Source organism: Melanotaenia boesemani, chromosome 1, assembly GCF_017639745.1.
Source record: "Melanotaenia boesemani isolate fMelBoe1 chromosome 1, fMelBoe1.pri, whole genome shotgun sequence".
NCBI lineage: Eukaryota > Metazoa > Chordata > Actinopteri > Atheriniformes > Melanotaeniidae > Melanotaenia > Melanotaenia boesemani.
Genome location: NC_055682.1, coordinates 35,086,091 through 35,108,749, shown reverse-complemented (window position 1 = coordinate 35,108,749; position 22,659 = coordinate 35,086,091). Strand labels below are relative to the sequence as shown.

The following is a 22,659-nucleotide window of genomic DNA, read 5'->3' as shown; positions in this document are numbered from 1 at the left end:
CTATCAATCATCACAGAGTGTGGCAGATCTAGTCCTTTCACACCAGGAACTGGTCAAGGAAGACCAATTTCTAACTGTGAGATGACAGCACAATTGACTAGAAACTGTGAAATTATTCATATTTAAATATCAGTAAAACAGAGTTCAATCCAAACACTAGAAACATGACTCAACAGTCGGTACCTTAGGTGTCATCTGGCTCAAGGACACATGATGGCACCACAAGCTTTCCTTTTCCTTTTCTGCCTTTGGAGGGATAAGAAATAAGTTCTATTATTGGTGCATGGAATTAATTATTTAATTTAACCTGGAAACAGATAGAAATAAAAGACATGCTCAGAGGGCATGTTTTATTTTATCTGTGGAGACTGATCTGATCACATGCAGCGTTGCACTTGTTTTTTTTTTCATTGTGATGGTCTATCTGCAGCAACAGAACACTGAGGTTCATGCAGGGTTAGGTGTTGTCCAGGCTTTGCTGTCTCATGAGCACCAATTCTGCACAAGAATAAAAGAAAATATTTTAACTGGAGGTGAAATAAGCAACATAAACATAAGGTTGTGCTGTAAATCACAGAAAAAGACACATGCATGTCAGCTTGTATGTATAATGAAGCTCTCCCTTTTAGATTTGCTGGTACAGTCAGGATTCCAGCAATTAGCTCAAAACCTCATGTGCATGTATGGCCAAAATAAAGAGTGTAGCACTGCATAGTCCCAAAGGGGTCCCATAAAGAGCACAGGGGGTCCCTGAGGCTTTGAACATTCAGAGCAAATGTGATCAACATCCACACATTGTCCCTATTATGAGAAAAAGTAAGGATGTATGTTGTTGATTTAACCCAAAAGAGCTCAAAGTGAAATATATGTTACATACAGTTTCTGAGACATTTTGCTTCAATTTATGGTACAAACTTTGCTCAAAATCCTGTTAAACACAATCTGATACTTGTCTTCTGTCCACTAATAGATACCTAGAAGCGGAAAACCCCATTATAATATTTTTAATGTATCACATGGTAATAAATGGTAGATACCAGATTTTTAGTGTTAGCATGAAGGGGGTCCTCTAGGAAAACAGATGCTCTAAGAGGACTGTCTCAGCTATTGCAGCGATTTGAACCAGTGACCTCAGAATCACAAGCTTTTTTCCTCTCCTTCAGGCAAAGATTAAATAAAATATCAAAGAATCAATTATTGTGTGCCTGTGCTTGCAACGAAGAAAACTCACATGCTGTTTTGTGAATTTATCTAAAAACATCTTGTCTCAACAGTTTTAATATGTTGAGCCCAGGTTCTTTATGATCACATACCAGATTTATTGTATTTTTATCATTAATATGTGAACAAGGTCTACCACAGCCAAATTCTATAGACTAAAACTGATGCTAAATTTTCTGTTGTCCCTTTTTAAGTTGAATAGTTTTAGCTGTTTATATATCTTCTTTTAAAGGGTTTTGCACGATAAGGTAGTGGTTTTTTCTCTTTTGGTTTCCTTCTTCTGCAGCTGTTTCAGTTTCTTTGTGGTTGGTTCAGGTGTAGATAGTAGTTTTTCATCTCTTTGTCAGTGTTTAGTCTTATGTGGTTCTTTTCTTGTCTCACTGGGATATGGTAGTTTGATGTATCACTGTGTAGCTTATTTTTACCTTGAGTGGCCATTTTGTTTCCCTTAGAGCTAATTTGTTGTTGTTTTGTTTATGTTACCTTGTTCTGGATACTTTGTGGCTTTCGGTAGTTTTATGTGTGTGTCAAGACTTCTGTTTGTTACATTTGCTCTTTTTAGAGTTATTTCTATTGGGATTGTATTATAATTTATTTGTTGTCATTTTTCCCTTTGAAATATGAGTCTCTCGATTCTTAAGATGCTTAAATTGATTCATTACTTTATTTATATATTTAGTTGTTTATTCATCCATTCATTTACCCATTCATTCTTTTATTTGTTGACAAGGATCCGGCCAAAGGGATGGCCTGAAGGTGCACAGACGACCCCTCAAACTTGACTCCCCCCAGGTGCCACCTAAAGTGTATACAATTAAATTTACACAAGTCTAGTGTAAACTGGCCTTTGCCTGGGTAAACGCCTAACTACAAGCATATGAAAGACATAATGACCACATGTTTTCCTTCCGTTGTTTGGTACATAAAACATGGTAGAAGGCAGAAAGTGTCAAGAAATGAAAATAAATATGCAGTCAAGTAAAATTTAATTTATGAGTGCATGACCTTTCATGATATGGAACATTATGATATGCTAAAAAGCCTTATAAAATATGACATTGCTGGATTAGTTAAAATTGGCTCACTAATGTGATAAAATTAATACTTCCTGTGAAGACTTAGATGTAATTCTGCCTGCGGGTGATCATGCATATATGCTTATATGGTTAATAATATTAGTCTGCTCAGGCAGTTTACATGTCATGAAGAGGATGTAAAAGTCATAATACCACCAGATGTGATAGCCAGATGTGGTATTAAATAATAACATGTAACCTCTGACTGGGGGTAAAGGTGTTTTTTTCTATTATCAATGAAGTAGCTCAAATCTTAACATAGTACTGGTTAAAGACATATGAGATCAACCTAAATATTTCTTAAAATAATTATCGTTGCCGTTGGGCAAAAACCTCCTTTATCCAAATTTCATGATTTTTGTTTTCCGTCATAAATCTGTACTATTGGTCACCCTTTATGTCTGTCTATTGTTTTATAAATATTTAACCAAAGATATACAATGTAAAACCCAATACCAAGTTTGATGACATTATGTCTAGTTATTACAAAACCATAGAGTTTTTTTCATTTTTTGAAAAATTACAGTTTTGGAGATAGGAGGTTTGCGCCAACAGCAGCGTTATGCTGATGACACTGAATTCTATATTACTCTCTTACAAGGGGACTTGCAAAGCTTAAGTGACTTCCTCAGTGAGGTCAATATGCGGATGCTAAATAAAAATAAAACTGGTATTATTGTTTTTGGAAACAAAGGTGAGCAAACAAACACTAGTGCCCAGCTTTAAACTGCAATGTTAAAATAACTGAACAAGTCAGAAATCTTATACTTTTTAACATTTAGCTAAATTTTAAGTCATATTAAGGCAGGAACCAAATCAGTCTTTTACCACCACCAGAATATATCCTGAATATGAGGGCTCATGGCTCATAATGATTTAGAAAAACTTCATCAGTTTGTTTTCATTAGTCTTGACATGGTGCTTTTACAGGTCTCTAAAAAAATCAGTAAGACTCCTGCAACTAATCCAGAACACTGCTGCTCGTGTCCTCACAAAAAAGGGAACATGTCACTCCGGCTCTCAGATCTCTGCACTGGCTTCTTGTGAGGCAAAGAATTGCTTTTAAAATATTGCTGCTGGTGCACAGGGCTCTGAATCGCTCTAGTCAAAAATATAGATCTGATCTTCTGATGAGCCACTAAGACTTCTAAAATAATATGGGTCAAGTTTGCTTTCCATCCCTAAAGTTCAAACTAAACATTTAGTTTAATCTCGTCTAATATCTGGAACAAACTACCACAAGACCTGAAGTTTGATCCAAAACTTAGTTTTTTTAAATTGGGTCTGAAAACTATTTTATTTGCCACCAAATTTATGAAGATAGGGAGTTTTTCCTTTTATTTTTCTTTCTGAATGTATTTTTTTGCATATGTGCATTGGCAGGGATGATGATGATGAATATCTCACTGTTTAAGCATGTTGTTTGTTTCTTTCTATTTTAGCCTTGCTTTTAATGTAATACTTTTAATGTGTGATGTAAAGCAACTTGAGTTGTCTTGAAAAATACGATGTGCCATACAAATTAATCTGGCTGAAGGGTGGTGTGGTGGTTAGCATCATTGCCTCACAGCAAGAAGGTTCTTGGTGCGGCCTGTCTGTGTGGAGCTTGTATGTTCTCCTCGTGTATGCGTGGGCTCTCTCCAGCTTCCTCCCATAGCCCAAAGACATACACATTAGGATAAATGGTGTCTCCAAACTGCCCCTAAGAGTGAGCATGAGTGGTTGTTTGTCTATGTTGGCTCTGTGATAGACTGATGACCAGACCAGGGTGTAGCCAGCCTCACACCTGGTAGCTACTGGGATTGACTTCAGCTTAACTTTTTTACATGAGTGGGCCAATTTACTTGTAAACATTTAAAAACTCACAGAAATACACACAATTATTTTTAAAGGTTTTGCACATCTTTACATGTGCCACTTTTTTCCAGACTGTACCCCAGCCTGGTGCCCCCCCATCAAAGATTCTCTAGACCAGCCCTTACTTATTGTGGCTCTTGGTCAGTACATTCCTTCATCTGTAGCTTGAAGAGCCCCTCGTGTACTTAAGCCTTTCACTCATGAATAACTCATCTACTCTTTCTGTGTATATTAGAAGTAAAATCTCTTATGTTTTACTCATTCAGACAAGCTTAAACCACACGGGAAAAGACAGTAGATCAAAACGGCGCTCTGATCTCTCCGCTCGTGCGCATGTACGTAGTCCAACGCGCGCTGCGGTGGGAGGAGCCACAGCTCTTGGTCGCCCGGAGTTTGTCAGTTTCCTAAACAAAGCGACTCTGGTCTTTTGGCGTCTCTTCTGCTGCACTCACTGATAAAAAGCCCGCATCTGTAGAGGCTCAGGCAGGACAGAGGGGTAAGTGAAGTAAACACATCTGTCTTTATGAGTGGAGGTGTGTTTACTGTCTTTCTGCTGCTGTGTTGGAGGGACTGAAAAGGAGGGAAGCCCCTACACTTCATCCTGTGTTGCGTTATTCTTGCTTTGTTTCTATTTGACTCTTTAATTACCTCCAGCGCGTACATTACTCTGTCAAGCTGGTTTTTCTGTGTTGTTTGTAACCGCGTAAAGGAAATAAATAACTATTATAATTTTTGAGGTTATGAGCTGTACTGTGGGTGTATTGTTCATGTCTGTGTAAAGTCCCCTTGAGGAGATTGAGCTTCATAAACTTTTGCTAACTCTAAAAGCATTAGCAGGTTGTAGCTGCATAGGCTGCTCGCTGTTACTTTGACTGCATCCTCTCTGTGAATACAATTAGCTAAATAAACAAGGTGCGATATTTCCTTGGCAGTTTTAAAAGATGCACAAGTAACCAAAACCAGAAAGAATAATACAATATACTTTAATTGATTAAATATCATCACAAAATTAATGTAATATTTATGTTTCCGAGGAAGTGTAAGGGAATCTGGCTGAATGATTTTCCTCATCAGTCAGTTTTTAACTGGTAATACATTTTTAATTGCCTTCTTAGAGATGCTCGTCCTTTTCCTCTGCAATCTGTAGATTATCTGTGTTATCAGTAAATTATTTAGACAGTAAAGCAGCCACAAAGAGTGAGAAGCAACATCCTGATGATTTTTTCTTTATCCAACTTAACCTATCCTAACCACCAAATATTAGATTTACAGAGGGAAAAATACTTTTACTTTTGAGTCGTGATCAGTGTTTTTTTTTTCAGGATATCTGAATTTTCACAAACTGCATTTACTAAGAGCTTTAAGCTGAACTCCATTTTACTGAGTCTAATGTATTTCTGATGTGACTGGTAGAAAAGCATAGTATGTTCTTTTGTCATGCTGCTTTGTACTGACTTCTTGAGAGCTATGTACAAATACATACAAATACATGTGATACTAACATCAACACAGCTATGAGCCTCATCTTCTATCTTCAGTAATAAATAAAAAAATAAAACGGACATTCTCTATTGCTGGATTTTTGCATCATGTCCAGCCACCTGTCCACTCTAGATGAGATTCCCCCACAACTTCATTCCTGCATTTCCAGTTGTGGGAGTGCTTTCTGTTGAAGATGCACTCGGGGCAATTCACACCTGATGTGTTCAGTTGCCATCAAAATAATGGAAAGCTATAGACGTGTAAAAGCGGGCTTACTTTAGCAGAATAATCTATGTTGATCAAACCTCACATACTAGTATTTGATGGTACAACTCACCCAGCTATAGCATTTCGGGACTGATCCCATCTCACCACCGTAATCTCTCACTAAGCTGTGGACATACGTTAATGTTCTCTCTGCATCAGAGTTCTGCAAATGCAATGTTATAGCGTGTTGTAGCATGTTGCTGCCACTAGGGGGCGGACTCACAACTATCTTACTACGTGCTGCTCATGGTTGTGTCGTTGCTGTTGTTGATCATGGAGCTTTGTGTTGTTGTGGAAAAGACAGATGGTGACATGGACAAAGATCTGCTTTGTGGTTGAGTGAAACTAAGGCTACTTTCACACTGCAGGTCTTCATGCTGAATCCAGATTTCTTTGATCAGATACAATTTTCTTTTTGCGTGGTTGCTCACATTATAATTTACTGTGACCACCATCAGACTCCAGTGAACAGACTACGGTCCTGAAATGACTTGCATGTGCAGAGGAAGATGATGTTACACGCAGCACTCTGTATTTACAGAAGTAAACATGGATGCCACACATGAGCATATGTGTTTCAGTTTTTAAGTTGTTTCAGTCGAAGCCGACAAAATTATATTGTGATATTAATGTGTCCCGCCTCCTCCGATGCAGAATTGTGATGGATGTCTCATTTAAATGACAGAAAAATCAGAAATGCTACATGACCGTTCAGACTGAGGTCACTTTGAAAAAAAACGGATATGTATCCAATTTAGTACCTCATATGAAAGTGGCCAGGGTTGGATTTAAAAATATTGGATTTGTGCTGTTATAAAAAGATGAGATTTGGGTCACATACGGGCAAAAAAGTTGCATTTGAACCCCGTTTGCCTGCAGTGTGAACGTAGCCTAAAGGCCAGTTTTCACTGGGGGCGTGTGCGCTGCATCATGGCTGAGCCGCGACTTCTGCAGCTATCCATGGTTGTTTTAATCACTAGTTTGGGTCACACCGGATGCGTTGCGGTGCGTCCCAGAAGAGTCTTGTTGCAGCTCTCCACTAAACATACACCCCGAGTCTATTTTTGACAGAGCACGCATCCAGAACGCATCAAGCTCAGCAGTTCAGATAGGAAATCAGACACGGGGGCAGTGTAAAAGCTTCCAGTAAATTTCAAAATAAAATCCTGCGTGCAGATTTGTGCTTGACTAACCACTTAAACATTACGTCATTAATCGGTCTGGGTGTCTTAGAGTTTTTTTTTTTTTTTTTTTTTTCTCATCATGGACGATGAGACGTTTATCCTACGGATCACAAGATTCTCCTTTTCTCCTGTGGTTTCGTGATCTCGCGGATCCAGCTAGGTGGACTGCACTCGTGGGCGCTCCGCATTTGACACGCTCCAGTGTGGATTGACCTGCCGCGGAGGTCAGAACGAAACTGTAGCGCAGCCGGAAAGCGGCGTACACGCACCCGGTGGAAATTTGGGGTAAGTGTTACTTACAGTTGTTGTCTGTGTTTCTTTATTTGTCCTCTTGGTGCCTCATATTTTCTTTGTTTCGAAATTGGTTGTTAGTGCCTCCCAGATTTACCCACCTTCAGCTCCAGTCAGTGTGAAACATCATCTCCCAGCTCACGCTTTGGAAAACAAAGAGAAAAACATTCAGTACAGAAAAAAATTCCTTGATTAAAAATCGTTTCATTCAGTGGAGTCGTGCTAAATGTTCTTAAAGTACAGATCTCAAATGCCGTTAATAAAACCAACAAATAATATTGGATCAATTTTAAGTCGAAGTACGACACAGAAATAACTACAATGACGGTGGCGTTCAGCTGTTTACGTTCCCTCGATGTACAGGACGTTCTCGGCTTAACACCCCAGCAGGAGAAATACATTGGCTGCTCCACGCTGGCACGAGTGTGTCCATCTTCACTTTCCTGGTAGAGTTTTTAAAACCCTGATATTTTTGTCTAATTTTCAGCTGGTTGACATGTTTTCCGACGTGTGCTCTGTCCGCTGCACTGAGTGGCTATGGCCTGCTGCCATGTAAATCCAACAAATAACATCAGACATCAGTATAAACCTGTTCTAGAGGAAATGGAACCTGAAATGAGTTCTGCTGGGACTTGACGTTGTATAGAAAACCAGGTCAAAATGAATTAACCTGACCTCGTAGGCGGGGCGGTGGGTCTCATAGGGAGGATGGAGAGCCCCGTCACCATAATGTAGGAGAAACACTGCTGCAGTGTTTGTTGGAAAGCTTTTAGCTTTGATTACAGCAGCATTTGCTGTGGCATCATTTTGATAAGCTTCTGCAATGTCAAAAGACTTATTTCATCCAGAGTTGCATTAATTTTTCACCAAAGTCTTGTACTGATAATGGAGGGTCCGACCACTGCGCAAAGCCTTCTCCAGCTCATCCCAAAGATTCTCCATGGGGTTCAGGTCTGGACTCAGTGGTGGCCAATCCATGTGTGAAAATGTCTCCTGTTCCCTGAACCACTCTTTCACTATTTGTCTTCTTGGAATATGCCCGTGCCATCATGGAAGAAAAAAATCCATTGATGGAATAACATGGTCCTTCAGTATATCCAGGTAGTAAGCCCAGATCATAGTTACCCCCACAGGCAACTAAGGGGGCTCGCCCACAGGCTTGTAGGCACTGGGCATGATGGCTGCATCACTTCATCTGCTTCTCTTCTCACCATGATGCTTCTATTATTTTGAAACAGAGTAAATCTGGACTCATCAGACCACATGACCTTCCATTGCTCCAGAGTTCAGTCTTTATGCTCCCTAGAAAATTGAAGCTTTTTTCTCCGTTTAACCTCACTGGTTAGTGATTTTCTTATGGCTACACAGCTGTACAATCCCAATTCCTTGAGTTCCCTTTGAATTGTTCATGTGGAAATGTTCATACTTTCACTATTAAACATAGTCGTGAGTTTTACTTTTACTTTTCTTCGATTTGATTTCCCTAAATGTTTAAGTGATCACCATCATTCATGATTTTTTTCTAACCGCATTTCTTCCTGGAAGACGATGGCTCCTTGCTATCCGTCCAGTATTTAATAATGCGATGGACAGTTCTTAACCCAGTTTTAGTAGTTTCTGTGCCTCCTTAGATGTTTTCTCTGCTTGATGCCAATGATTTGACCCTTCTGAAACAGACTTCATGCATTCTTTTCTATGACCACGGGATGTGTCTTTCCACATAGCTGTTTAAGAAATGAGAAACTTTTCATTGAAACAGTTGGGGTTAAATAACTTGTTGTCAGCTGAAAGATAATGGCCCATGCAGTAATTAACCAATTGCATCCTAGGCTTGTACCTATTTTCTTAATTAAACCCATGTGGTGACTTTTTTTGGCCAGGTATTATACCGCAATACTAAGTAATAAATTACTTTTTAAAAAGAAATGTATTTATTCTTTGTATTTTTTGTTTTATAGTTTCTACTTTGTCATCTAAAAGCAGACGTATCTTTAAAAATGCTGGCTCCGTAGCTCAGGCATCCGTCTTCATCACTCCTGCCTGTTTTTTATTTTCATATTTCATTAGTGGAGCTCGCAGCTTGTACCATCAGCTTCGATTATCCTCCCTGTCAGCCGACCAGCGTTGCCTGTCTGCTGGCTTTAGTGATTACAGGCTTCAGGGGACAGGTAATCAGGTCACGGTTACACTGTCACCCCGTCAGTCTGCAGAGACCACGAGGAGCATATGGGATGAATAAACTCTTCCATCCTCAGTTACCTCTTACCAAACTAAGACATCCTGGATACTGTCCAGTCTGCTGGAGATTATGAGATATTTTTTATTTTGCTACACAGTGAGGCTTGTTGATGTTTTTCTGTGGCTAGTAAGTCAAATTATGAAGAGGGCAGTTGGTAAAGAGTCTATAATTCCTGTAAATGTAAGTAAAGCACTCTTAACTCCCTAACCAGTTTCTATGGTTAGGGAGTTAGTTATTTTCCATGAAAATAAATAAATATGTTAATAAAAATTACAACTTTAATGCACTTAATGGTAGCTTGTGACTAAAGTGGTTTATCTATGAGTTAAATAGCTTAATATCTCCTCTCGTGAATTGGTAGAGACCTAAGCTAAAAAACAAACCAACATAAAGTCTGTTGTTCTAATTACAGCCCTTATGTGTCTGTCACTGCCCACGTCTGGACAATAAATAAATGAAAAGGTGTTTTTCCATGAGAGTTAGGGGGCGGATGGGACCCCAAACACAGAGCTGGTTCATAGTAGGATTTTTTTTTTGCTGCTGTTTATACCAACAATATGCAGCAATAATAAAGAAAATAACCAATCTCAACTTAAAAATCGCATATACTGACTCTCTAGTGTAGTGGTAAACGTGCATGGTAACAGCATGAAGAATCAATTACAAAGCAAAATTGTACTTTTAAGCTTGTTACAGGGATCAATAAAAAGGAGTAAAAGTATGTGCAAGGCAGTAAAACAACGGCTAATATTAAAGTTACTTCTAAAAAAAACTGCATATGAACACATAAATTGGAAGCAATAATCTCAAAGTTTAGTAACAACCACACAACTTTTTTTTTCTCTCTGAGACTCAACTAGCTTTACATTCAGACAGTAAAGTTCTTATTAATCTTCTTAACCTAATTTTTGACAACTCCAGCCGATGTCAGCATGATAGGTTTTCTTGGTACTATCATTGTCAGAGATATGATCACAGTTTAGTGATTATCATGATTATTATTAAGGATCGACTGATACATCGTCTGGCCAATACATCAGGCCGATATTTGCGTTGTTTACTAGAATCGGCATCGGCGTGATTTACAGACAGGCATCCACAGGCAGCTCTCTGTTCCTGGAGACAAGCAGAGCATGCATTACTCGCCCACTAGCAGAGTGCTGGTGCTGCTGCATCAGCTTCAAAACCATGGTAAGTTTTAAACTTTACTGAGTTCACTAAAGGAAATTATAGTTGTTATAAAATAATCTTGTAGGCCATCAGCGTTTTCAGATTACTTGACAGCGTAATGAGTGATCAGCTGAAGAGGCATGATCTGCGCTGGCTGGGACTTCTAAATAGCTGTTTAGCCTCATAGTAAATAGTGTTGAATGTCATGACAGTGTAAAGGCAGATTTATACTCGTGCGACGTCTGCGTGCGGTCGTTTACGGTTTTAGCTGATGCTGGTAAGTTTGCTCTCGTACTCGAGCGTAGGGGATGCGCGTCATTTTGGTGTCGTGTTGCAGTTTCTCCTCCTAACTTGAAGGTGGAAGCAGGGGTGGTATCGGTCAGTAAACTCACCAGGTCAGACTTTGTTTGATGGTTCACTTCAATGCGGTAGGTATTTTAAGGTTTAAAACAACAATGGACTCCAGTATTTTTTGGTGGTTACCACACACACAAATTCAGTGAGAAGATCCAGATATCCGGCAACACATGATCCCAAACTGACCAATCACAAGGGAGTACCACCACGTAACCGTCTGCGTAGCCGGGTTGCACGTCAGGTCTGGAAGAGGTGAGCGTAGAGCCTCTGCGGAGCTACATCAAGCCTATGATGGTTACGCAGACACCACACGAGCATAAATCCGCCTTAAATATTCTTGCCCTTCCACGTGCACGTGGTGCTTCACACATGGCTGCAGCGTGCATGTGGTTGATACGACTGCGATGCGGAGAGTAGGCCAAAATATTTCTGGCTAATAAAGGACGTTCCCCTATGAGCTGCTGGGTTTCAGTGCACTACTTGATTACATGGACGTTTATTCCTGCAAGGTAAGATACAGCATTGATTCTTCTCTGCAAACCACCATTTACAGAAAACTTCCACATTATCCGATCCGGAATGACGGGAATCTAAAAGTAGAACATTGCAAAATCCCGAGTGGTTAAAATGACCACCTGTGGCTGGATTATGATTATATTTCTTCTGTTCTTTACATACTAAATATTACAACTCGTTTTAATGAAAATTCAGGTAGTTTTAGGAAAAGTCAGGGTTATTGAATATGCACATTTCAAAATAGTCAAAAGGGGCGATATTCCCTGAAACGACCACTGACCAATAAGAAGGACTAAGAAAATCCTTCTCATTGATTGGCCAGGAACGAAAACGGTTGCTTTACTGCAAGTAACAATGGAGCAAAAACTTTATGCAGTGTTTGTGTCTCTGTTTTTACTTTGGCTTTCAAACTGTGGGGTTTTCAGCATGAGCAGCAGTAGATATCCTACCTGTTGCTCTTTGATGCGCTCTTCATCACTTCCTCTCTTGTTCACATGATGGTCCGTTTGTTTTCAGTTTGCTGTTTGCTTTCAAGTGGATTGCATCAGGGTTCATTTGCAAGTGAACCAAGACCCCCTGTTTTCAAGTGGACCAGAGTTTGCTTCTTTCATCTGTACCAGAGTGCAAATGTGCATTCACACGACTCCAGACAGTCCATACTATCTGTGAAAGTGGATCAGATTTAGTTTAAAGCGGCCCAAACGGCAATAATGTGAATGTGCCCTAAGTTTGATATATTCTTGGTACTCCAAAGCATGTTTGTGGCTTAGCTTGTGCAGCAAATTGCACGTGTTGCAGCCTCTGGAGACAGCTTTAGCTCCACAATGTAGGTGGTCCACGTCTAAACTTTGTAAACCAAAGTATCTCCAGACAACAGAAACATGTCTGTGTCATCATGTTCAACTTTAACATCTGCTACAGCTTCACTTTCTGAAAAGTCTCTGTCCATTTTCATTGCTCAACTTCTCCAGTAAAACAGCGGCTCTGCTGCGTGGACGTTTAGTGGCTCAGCAGTGAAAAAGGTCCCCCCATAAACAGTTTACAGCTGCACTGACTGAGATGACCAGAAAAAAGACGTGACTGGGTTGTTAATCAGAGGTAGACAATTAAAAGGTTAGCTGATCACGTTTTATGTTATATTTGCACTTTTGTATTTCACTTTGTTTTTCTCCATTTAAACTCTTTTCTTTGATTAAAAACTACTTATTTTTTACTGTTTGTGACTATCATTCTAATTAATTTAACTAGAGAGAATTAAATGTTTTTTTTATTTTTTTTCCCTGCTTACATTCACATTTGACTGTAATGTTACAGTTTAACAATTTACCTGCAATTTCACTTTTTTTTTTCTTTTCAAAAATGTCACCTAATGATTGTACAGATGTACGGGCCTCATTGAGAGTAAAAACTAAAGTGTTTACTTGCAAACAAAAGTGAAGAAATTTGAAATTCTAACACTTTTGTAAAAAGTAAATGGACACGTGGCTGAATTGTGGACGTAAACGGTGGTACTAGAAAGATTAAATTTTCTCATCATTCATCTACCTTGTCAGTTAGGATCCTTTGGAGTCCATGTCCTCTCGCGTGGTATTTCCTTTCCCTCCTACTTTCTCTAATGATAGAACCGTGTGGTTAACAGAAATAGCAACACTTCTGAAGGACAGGCTTTTTCACTGCACTGAAGAAATAGTGGCAGCACTGTATGCATGTGTGTGTGTGTGTGTGTGTGTGTTTTATTGAAGGGCTATTTTGAGTTCGCTATGACTGACCAAGTGTGTTTTTTTCAAGTCAATTACATGGCCTGCTTTAGCAGCTTTAAGCTAATGACACTGCTGCAGGATATACCCAAGTATTTCCAGTTTGATTAACTGGGGTAATGGGTAGGTAAACCTAAACCATCACACAGCAGAAAAGATAAAGGAGGGCCTCACTCTTGCTGTAAAAGCTTGTTGTGAACTTCTGACCCGTCCTTGCTGATGTGATTTTGGAAAAGCACAGACACACTTTAGTTCTCTCCACTGCACTGAAAGTTTCTTGCTTGCATGTGGCTGCAGGAGTATTGATCTATTTTAGGAAAAAACAGTCCTTTCTCAGTGGAAAAGCATGCATAAAATTTCGCCTCTATCAAATAAAAGTAAAGAAAAAAAAATTTAAATAGACTCCTTTCTTCTCTTTCTGAGTACATCTATTCTCTCCTCACCATCTGTTCTCTAAATTAATGAATAGATCCAGCAGTCTTTCTGCAGGGTAGCATCTTTAAAGAGAGAATATCAAATTAAATCACTGTATTTTAACCTTTTAGCCATTTTGTAATGAAGTTCTTGGGAATGCCACTCCACCACTTTAGATCTGAAAATGTAAACAGCCACTGGATGGTTAACAGTAGAATTTAGTAAAGGCAATAGGGATGAAAATATGGAACAAAATAATATGCCATATTAAAATATTGCTGACTGTGGATAGATGTGCATTATTTTCCCTTCTAAGTTTGAAATGATCCACATCATTAAAAAAATCAAAATGTAATTTATTCTTCTTTTTCTATAATTCGCCTCCAAAACATGTGAAACTCGCATCAGCAGCTTTACTTTATAGTTCATGCTATTTAAACAAGCTAGCATGTTAAAGTAGCTCACTGTAACTTTCTGTCCAAAGAAATATGTGTTTCTGACTCACTCTGATGGCACAGAGGTATTATTATACATTCCTGCCATTGCTGCTCAGCAGCGTCCCAAGGCTGACGTGAGTCAACATCAAACTGACTTTTATTGTCTGGAGAGAGCTCAGAGTACAGGTGTGATGCAAGACTGATGCTGCTGATGCTGAATTAGCTGTGAACCCCCCCCCCCCCCACCCCAAGAAACCGTGCTTGGTTTTATGTTTTAATTAGCTGCTTCTCACCATAAATGATGCATTCTGGCTGAGTCATTTTAATACACCTCAACTTGTCTCTGTGTGAACAATTTTAATTTTAATCACACTGGCTCTGAACAGTCAAAGCCTCGGGGACCCCCTGTGCTCTTTTGGGGAACCCCCTTGGGGGTTCAAGGACCCCGGGTTAGGAACCACTGTTGTAGGATATGATCAGTTTGACAATAAAAAAACAGTCATCTTTTTATATTAAGCTTAATGTACCAGCTCAGTGGTAGGGAGGAAAATGTACAAGCTTAGGCTAAGTACATAGAAAAGCATGGATATTTTAGAAAAGAGGAGGAAACTGTGACCTCTTCTATTCTCCAATAAATAAATAAATACATACAACACAGTTAACAAAATACCTCCACCCCTATAGAAATGCACATAAACGCTTTCATCATCTTTTTTTTTTCTTCTTTAGCTTTTTTTAAGGAATTGACTTCTGATCTTCTCTCAGTTTTCTGCCCTTTAGGTACATTTGAAGGAGCTCAGTCAACACACATTGTTGTCCTGGTCAGACAAAAATATGCAGTTCTTTAGCAAAAAATATCGCCTCCGTCAAACTTTTTTCTCTTAGAGTTTTTTATTTTTTAGGTCTCTTAAGCCTAGTTTCCACAAAGGGGTCCAGCTCGGGTGTGCCCACTTTGTTGCGTTTCTTTCAGCAAATCCTGGTCTCTGTTGCGTTTCCACAGCTAACCGTACCCAACCTGGTAGGCGCCGTATAAGCTGGATAGCGATGTGACACAGAAACAAAGGAGGAGAATGGTGGACATCCACCAGTTTGTGTTCTTTCTTCATAGCATGTGTCTTTAAAAAAATATCCACAGTATTATTTACTAGGGCTGCACAATTAATCGGATTTTGATCGTGATCACGATTTTGGTGGCCACAATTAAATTAACCTGATCGTCAGCGATATTTACATTAAAAACGCAGCTCTGCTGCTTCTCTGATCACACACATTCTCAACCTGCAGTCGGCCAACCACCAGGGGGCGAACGCGAGGCCAAAGCTTCATTAAGCTGCCTAAAGAACAAGGGCGTGCACCTTTTACAGTCGGCAGCTAGTTGTACTCAGTGTTGCTAGTTTTCACTCACCTCTAGCGACTTATTTTCAAAAAACGACTAGCGACTAATCTAACGACTTTTTCTGGTGATATTGGAGACTTTTGGAGACTGACGTGAAAGAGCGTATAGTTCACTCTTCAACAAGGGGGGGGGGGGGGGGGGGGGGGTGCTCCGACCCCTCCCCCGTCCAGAAGCACTCAGAAGAGGCTTGGTCCTCACGCAGCAGCTGGACTCAGAGCAGGAGAAGATCTGTTTCATGACCAGGCTGAAAATGAAACGTACATAACTGCTGCTGGCTGGTCCCGCGCTGGCTTACCTTCAGATATTAATGTTTATTAATGAAGAGTGTCGACATTAACATTTAAAAAGTGTTGTGACATGTTGCAGACTCCTAATTAAAAAAAACATTACACTTAATAAAATTAAACTTAAAAAACAAAGAAAATATTGACTGAAGAATTAAATTTTTATTATTTCTTTACTGTTCTAAACATTTTTATGTTGTCTTTTCTTCAATGTTTGCCTTTCTCACAACATCCCTCCCACACTAGCATCCATTACTAGTGATGGATGTTCGGCTCTTTTCAGAGAACCGGTTCTTTTGGCTCCCAAACGGCTCTTGATTTAGCATCTTTTGTAGCCCCAAAATTTACATTAACTTCTCAAAAATGAATGGTAAATGTATTTATTGCATTATTTATCATCTATTCTAATTTAAAGTTTACTTTTTCACAAAAAATTGTTGCAAAGTAGTTTGTTTATAATTGGTGCAATAAAAATACATGTTTTTCCAAACACAGTGAATAATCGCGATTAATAATCGTGATTACAATATTGATCAAAATAATCGTGATTATTATTTTGGTCATAATCGTGCAGCCCTATTATTTACACATAGTACCGTTTCCACTTTGTTCTTCTTGTTGAGCCGCACTGAAAGTGATGATTCTTATGACAAATTAAGGGATTGCAGTGTGTCAAGCTCCACTCTTCAGGGTCAGATTGGTAAGATTGGGACTCCAATGGTAGGGTCCCAAAAAAGCAGGACACTTCAGAGACAAAATAAAGGGGTTTTATACACCCATCAGATGTGGAAAACAGCGCTGACAACAGGCTCTCTGCTGGGTGCAAGAAGACATGTCTCATAAGTGCAGTTGTGGTGATAGATGGAGGGAAAACAAAGAAGCAGTAGCCGTGCAGTCTGATTTTTTTTATGTCAATGATGTCATTCTCAGTTAAAGCAAGTTTATCAGCAGGTCTTAAGTTTATTCACTTTTTAACTGTATGACTGAAAATAGACTATGGCTTTGAATATTGCAGCTGCAAGACATCAAGATTATGTATTACCTTGTAAAGGATAGTCCAGTGTTTCCTTCCATAACATTTACAAAATTCACTCAGCTCCTCTCGTGGCTTCCACCTGGATGCTTCTGAGTAATTTCTCTCAGATGAAAACTTTCTAGAGCAAAAAGACTGTTTACGTGTCAATAGTCGTATTTGTGAATTCAAACCTGACTAGCAGGTTTTTCATCAGTCACCATTATAGTTTTATAATTTCCTGACTAAAAATCCAGTATTTTCTCCAGAATAATATGATGGTTGATGTTCACTTGAGCTCAAAAAAATAACATCATTATTTGGGTTAGAATAAATATTTAAAGTTAGCTGAGTTCACCACCTTAGTCATGAGTTCAGCTTAGGTGGTCTAGCTTATGAAAAAAATAAAAAATAAAATAAAAACTCTGAGTTTAAAACGGAAATTGCCAACGCCTCCCATTGTTAAGAATTAGCTGACCTAGAATCCATCCTGAGCAATGTTACTGTGAAAAACCATGTCTTAATTCCCAAGATCGTTCGTTTTAAGGCTCCTGAAGTATTTCTGTTAAGAATAATCCACTTGTATATGTATAACTTTTGTTTATGGCTGTAACTCATAATTCCAACATCCTATTTCAGCCTGTGTGAGCAAGTATTGGCTTAAACGTTGACCTTGATTTGCAAACCTGTTCTTCTTTTTAAATAACTCACAGACAGTTTGGAATGACTAAGGGACATGATACATTTTATACACAATTTTATATTAGGGAAATATTGAAAATGTGGTTATTGTTTTAAGCTAGCAGTGATTAATCTCCCCTCTCCTTCCTTGTACTCTGTACTCTCCACACTATTTTCCTCTTCCTGTGGTTTCTGGAAAGCTTCTAATCTTTTGGACTTGAAGACTCTTCCTGTGGGTCACCCCATAAATCAGAGTTGAGCCAGCCTTTCCAAACCAGCCAAACCACTGGCTGCGTCTGACCGCTGGGCCACACACCAGCACGTTTGATGCTAAATATGCTGCAGAAGAGCACAGAAATTACACTCAATAAATACAGAAATCAAATAAAACAATTTCCAAATATTAACCTTGCAATCCACTTTCCTGCAGTCGTATAAACCTGCTTTTGTTGCTCACAGTAAATAGGTTTCCCTCCGCTCTGCCAGTTTAAACATTAATGGTGGGTCAATGGGAGCGTGGCTTGGCTTAATTAAACTCAGTGTTGGTTTTCAGGGACTGGGTCCAGGCCAGATTGCTGTGGGCCTGCTCAGGGTCCTGACACTGGTCCTAATGGTGCCAACACTTCATTAGTGCAGGCTGTGCAGGAAGACGCTCTCACTTCATGCTGAGCTGAGGACTACTTTATGACTGCAACCTCCAAACTCACTATTTAAGAGTCTGGTTTAAGTCAACTGTGTCTGGCTTTTAGGGATTTTCCACGAGTCCAGGTTGACCTGCTTCGTGCTGCGTTAGATTGTAAATCTTTGTTCTTTCACTGTACAGGATATCTGGACAGAACCCCGCTGCTGTGGTCCTGTTGTGTAACAAAACTTATGATGGACATCACATGCCTTAGGAAAGAATAAATTAAAATAAAATAGAAAACTGTTCAACTTTCAGAAGTTTTATAGTTGGCTATATTGATCTAAGCTGCACACAGTAAGACTTGATGCAAAAAATCCTTACACACTGATAACACACTGTTACAGTAACTAATACATTTAAAATTATATAAAGAAAATCAACATTTTGATTCTTTACATAAAATGCAGAGGATTATTAATGAAAAATGTCAAGAGCCATAACAAAGCCATGTAAAATGTAAAAACACTAAAATAGAGGGAAAAGATGCAGGGCAAAACATTTCAAACAAGGAAGCAAGAAACAATGGAAAATGGTGCAAAGTCAAAGCCTAAAACTCTGTAAATCCAACATAAAATAACACACAGGCCACGGACACATGGTGTTTTTAAATTCAGAAGTAATTATTCAGAATTAAATAATTCAGAAATATTTACATGGAAATAGTGATTCTAAATTGAGGTTTCCATGGAAAACACATTTAATCGCCTTTATCCAATTCTGCTTTAGATCAGGGGGTTGGGAAATGTTCTGATTGGACAGGGAGCGGACATTATACATTTATGTTTACCAAAAGTAAACAAACTCCAGTTCGTTGTGTCTATAATAGGGCCGCAACGATTAGTCAACGTTGTTGACAATAAAAATAGTCGACAACGAATTTATCCGTCGACTATTGCCGGCAAAAAAAACAAACAAAAAAACAACAAAAAACAAAAACCTACAGAGTGAGACATCGTTTTCTTTTTCTTTTCTATCTCTGCTGAGAGTTGCACAATGCACATGCACAAAGAGGGGAAAAAATACAGTGTGAGACATCGTTTTCTTTTTCATCTCTGCTGAGAGTTGCACATGCGCAATAAAGTCCGCCAGGGGAAAAATATGGTGGACGTTAAAAGTCTGGGATAACTTCACGTTAAACTTACAAAATAAATTAAATACATGTGAGATTTGTAAAGCGGACCTTGTGTACCACGGAAGTACGTCTGCAATGCTCGAACATTTAAAGAGGAGGCACGTCGGACTTAACAACCTCATATAAGATTTCAAAGCTGAAAGTAAAATAAGATCCATATATAATAATCATGAGATACATAATCCGATTGGTCGACTAGTCGTTTTAATAGTCAGTGACTAATCGGCCATCAGAATAGTCATTAGTTGTAGCCCTAGTCTATAACATGGAAGACAACATAACAAGAACCATTTCCGCTTTTTTATTCTAGTTTTAAAGCAGCAGCTCGACACCAGCATACTAGTTCACTTTGGTCAGCTGACGAAGGGAGGTAGAGTACCGTACCGTCATCGTGACAGGACGGTGGAACGAGCAATCGCAGAACGACCAGAATTATTTAAAGCAAAATGAACATGATAGAGTAATTACTCAATTCAGATTTAAAATCAGAATAAACCAGTTGCTTACTTCAGATTTAGGTTTAATTCAGAATGGTCATTTTCATTTGGAATTAGGTGTTTACAAGGTTATTTTAAAGAGATTAATGTTTCATTTTTATTCTGAATTAAATGGGAATTAAAAGTCTCATGTAAATGTGGCCACTGAAAAGAGATGGGTCTTCACTTGTGACTTAAAACACCAAGAGATCTGACCCTGTTTTCTGTTTTGTATTCAGGACTACACACAGTTCCCCCGTATCTTTATAAAATACCAACAAGATTAGTTTGACAGCAAATTTACATGTCTAATATAAAATAGGATGAAAAAACAGTAATTGTGAAAATACCTTAAAATGCCAAATTCATGTTTAATGCTGTTACTACTTTGTTATTTTACAGTATTTTATTTATGTATCCTAACTGGTAACAAAGATGAACCACTGTGAGCCCACGGAGGAAGACCCTTAAAATCCCAATTGCTCCCTGGGTGCTGCAAAACAGGACTTAGTGTTCTGGCACCATGCTGGATCCTTGTCTCTGGAGTTTTTGTGGCAAACAAAAACAAAATTAAAAAAAAGGAAAGAGAGACACTTTAATAATTTGATGTGTGCACTAGTGTGGGCTATCCCCACGTTGAGTTAATCTACCAATGGTGTGAGAGGAACACAGCTTTGCTCTCAAACACATTACTAACCAGTCAGAAGTTGGGTGGAGCTTGGGAAATGTTTGGTTGAGAGATCCAGCTGCAGTCCAGACTGATGAGACCATGCACAGCCAGAAATGACATGCTGTTATCTAAACAGAATAAATAACATCAGACTTTGTTTTTAGGTCATTAATAGCAATCTAATTCAATTGTTTTTAGACACCCCAGTTTTTAGCAAATGACCTTGTATTACCAGCTCCATGTCATGGGACTAGGAGGTATTATTTAGAAACTGATTTGAAGTAGAAACCAGAAATTCAGTTTTATTGTAACTTAGCTGAAGAAGATTTATAGATGTCCGACTTCTGATTTCAGCCAAACGTTTGTGTAGAGTGGAAACATTTGAGAGGTCTCTAGGCTTTGTGGATAATTAAAGCTCAGTATGATCAGCATAACGTTGATAAGTCACACAACTTCATTTTTAATCAAGTTTCCTAAAGGGAGAATATATAAAGAGGGCAGTTTGTATACAATCACACAAGAATACAGTTAGACATGATTACATGCAGCTTGGCTTGGCTCTTGTTTGCGTGATCTTTCAGACTTCCAAACTTGTGAGACTGGTGGATGCATATGGACTAGTCTAAAGGCTCCCTCTGAATTTTACTTGTTCTGTCCTTAAGCCAACTTTTGAAAATCCCCTCTGTTTAATCTAAAGGAGATAGAAATGGTAATGTTGAAATGGATCTGTGTGGTGGGGGTATAGTGATGGTGGTGGGTAGGAGTGTACGTAGAGTACCCGCAGGATGGAGGCTGCAGATCTACTTACCATCGCTTCCCATCATAAAAAAAGAAGTTATGTTGCTGAAAGCACAGAATTTCAATGAGAGCATGAACAAACAAAGAAGTCAAAGAATTCATTATAATATCATTTAGTAGATCAAAAGATTGGACTGAAGCTACAGATACTTCAGAGTTCTGCAGCTCTCCGCCGAGTAGTGAAAATCTTAGACTAGAGATAGAGATAGTCTTTTTTTATTTTTATTTTACTGCAAAGTACAAATCATTGGCTGCTCAGAAGACTTTGTGTAAAAAGTTGAATTTTGAAGTGAGTTAAAAGGTACTGCAGATGATGACAGGGCCACCAGTTGGAAGTATTTTAGCATCATTTAACCATGATAGTAATCATCTTCTTTTTGTATGTAGAATACTTTTATACCCATGAGCCTTTGCGGTTTCTATCTAAAGATGCCAGGCAGAGGTAGAAAAACAAGCTGTTGTGACTAAAGAACAAATTGTTTGTTCAGTAGTGCATATAATTAAGCTTTGTTAACGGAGCAAAGCTTTGCACCACAATTCAAAAGCACTTCTCACACTCACAGTATCAAGACTGTTTATGTGACCTCCTGTTACTATGGATTTACACACCGACTCACTAGGATCGGTTTCCTGTAACGTAGTTCATCTTTCACTTCGGAATATTTATAAAACACCACATGCTGGCCTAAAAGTATGAATGTTTGAATTTTTTTTCCAAATTCTGTGTTTTCCATTTTTCCTCTGAAATCTGTTTTTATTATGTGGCCTCATTTTTTTTTTTTTTTTGTGGGAATGTGTCAAATTGTGCTCAGTGTACAACATTTAAAATTTCGAACCCTAGGTTCAGGGCCAGATTAACCCTTCATGGTACCCTGGGCAACAATTTTCAAGGGCCCCATCATTACTAATGGAGGATCATCATAATCTGGCCATATACTTAAACATTTACTGTTATATATCGTAAACATACTAAATACTTCAAATTCTGACATCAAGTGCATTCTGATGCACAAATAAGATAATGCCCACAAAACTGCAAATGCACTGCTATGCCTCATCAAAAAGACTTCCTGCCATATGATGCTTTGAAAACAAAACACTTCAGTATCTGTATAATCTGTTAAAATTGACTTACTACAGGGGGATCATCCATTTTCACAAAAGAAATAAGCAACTACTTTCAAGCCATCCACATTTTATTTAACAACTCTTATCCACAATATCAAAGCAATTGATAAAGCCACCACAACAGTCCAC

At 38.7% G+C, this 22,659-nt stretch overlaps 1 protein-coding gene across 2 annotated transcripts in view; it reads left to right on the top strand.

Moving 5' to 3' along the window:
• The first annotated feature begins 4,531 nt into the window (after positions 1–4,531).
• The window catches only part of LOC121640266 (myocyte-specific enhancer factor 2A-like), a 65,688-nt gene continuing 47,560 nt past the window's right edge, over positions 4,532–22,659 (top strand). For both annotated transcript variants that reach the window (XM_041985984.1, XM_041985972.1), the window contains exon 1: positions 4,532–4,650. The gene's annotated coding sequence lies outside the window, so the exon portion shown is untranslated. The remainder of the gene's footprint in view (positions 4,651–22,659) is intronic.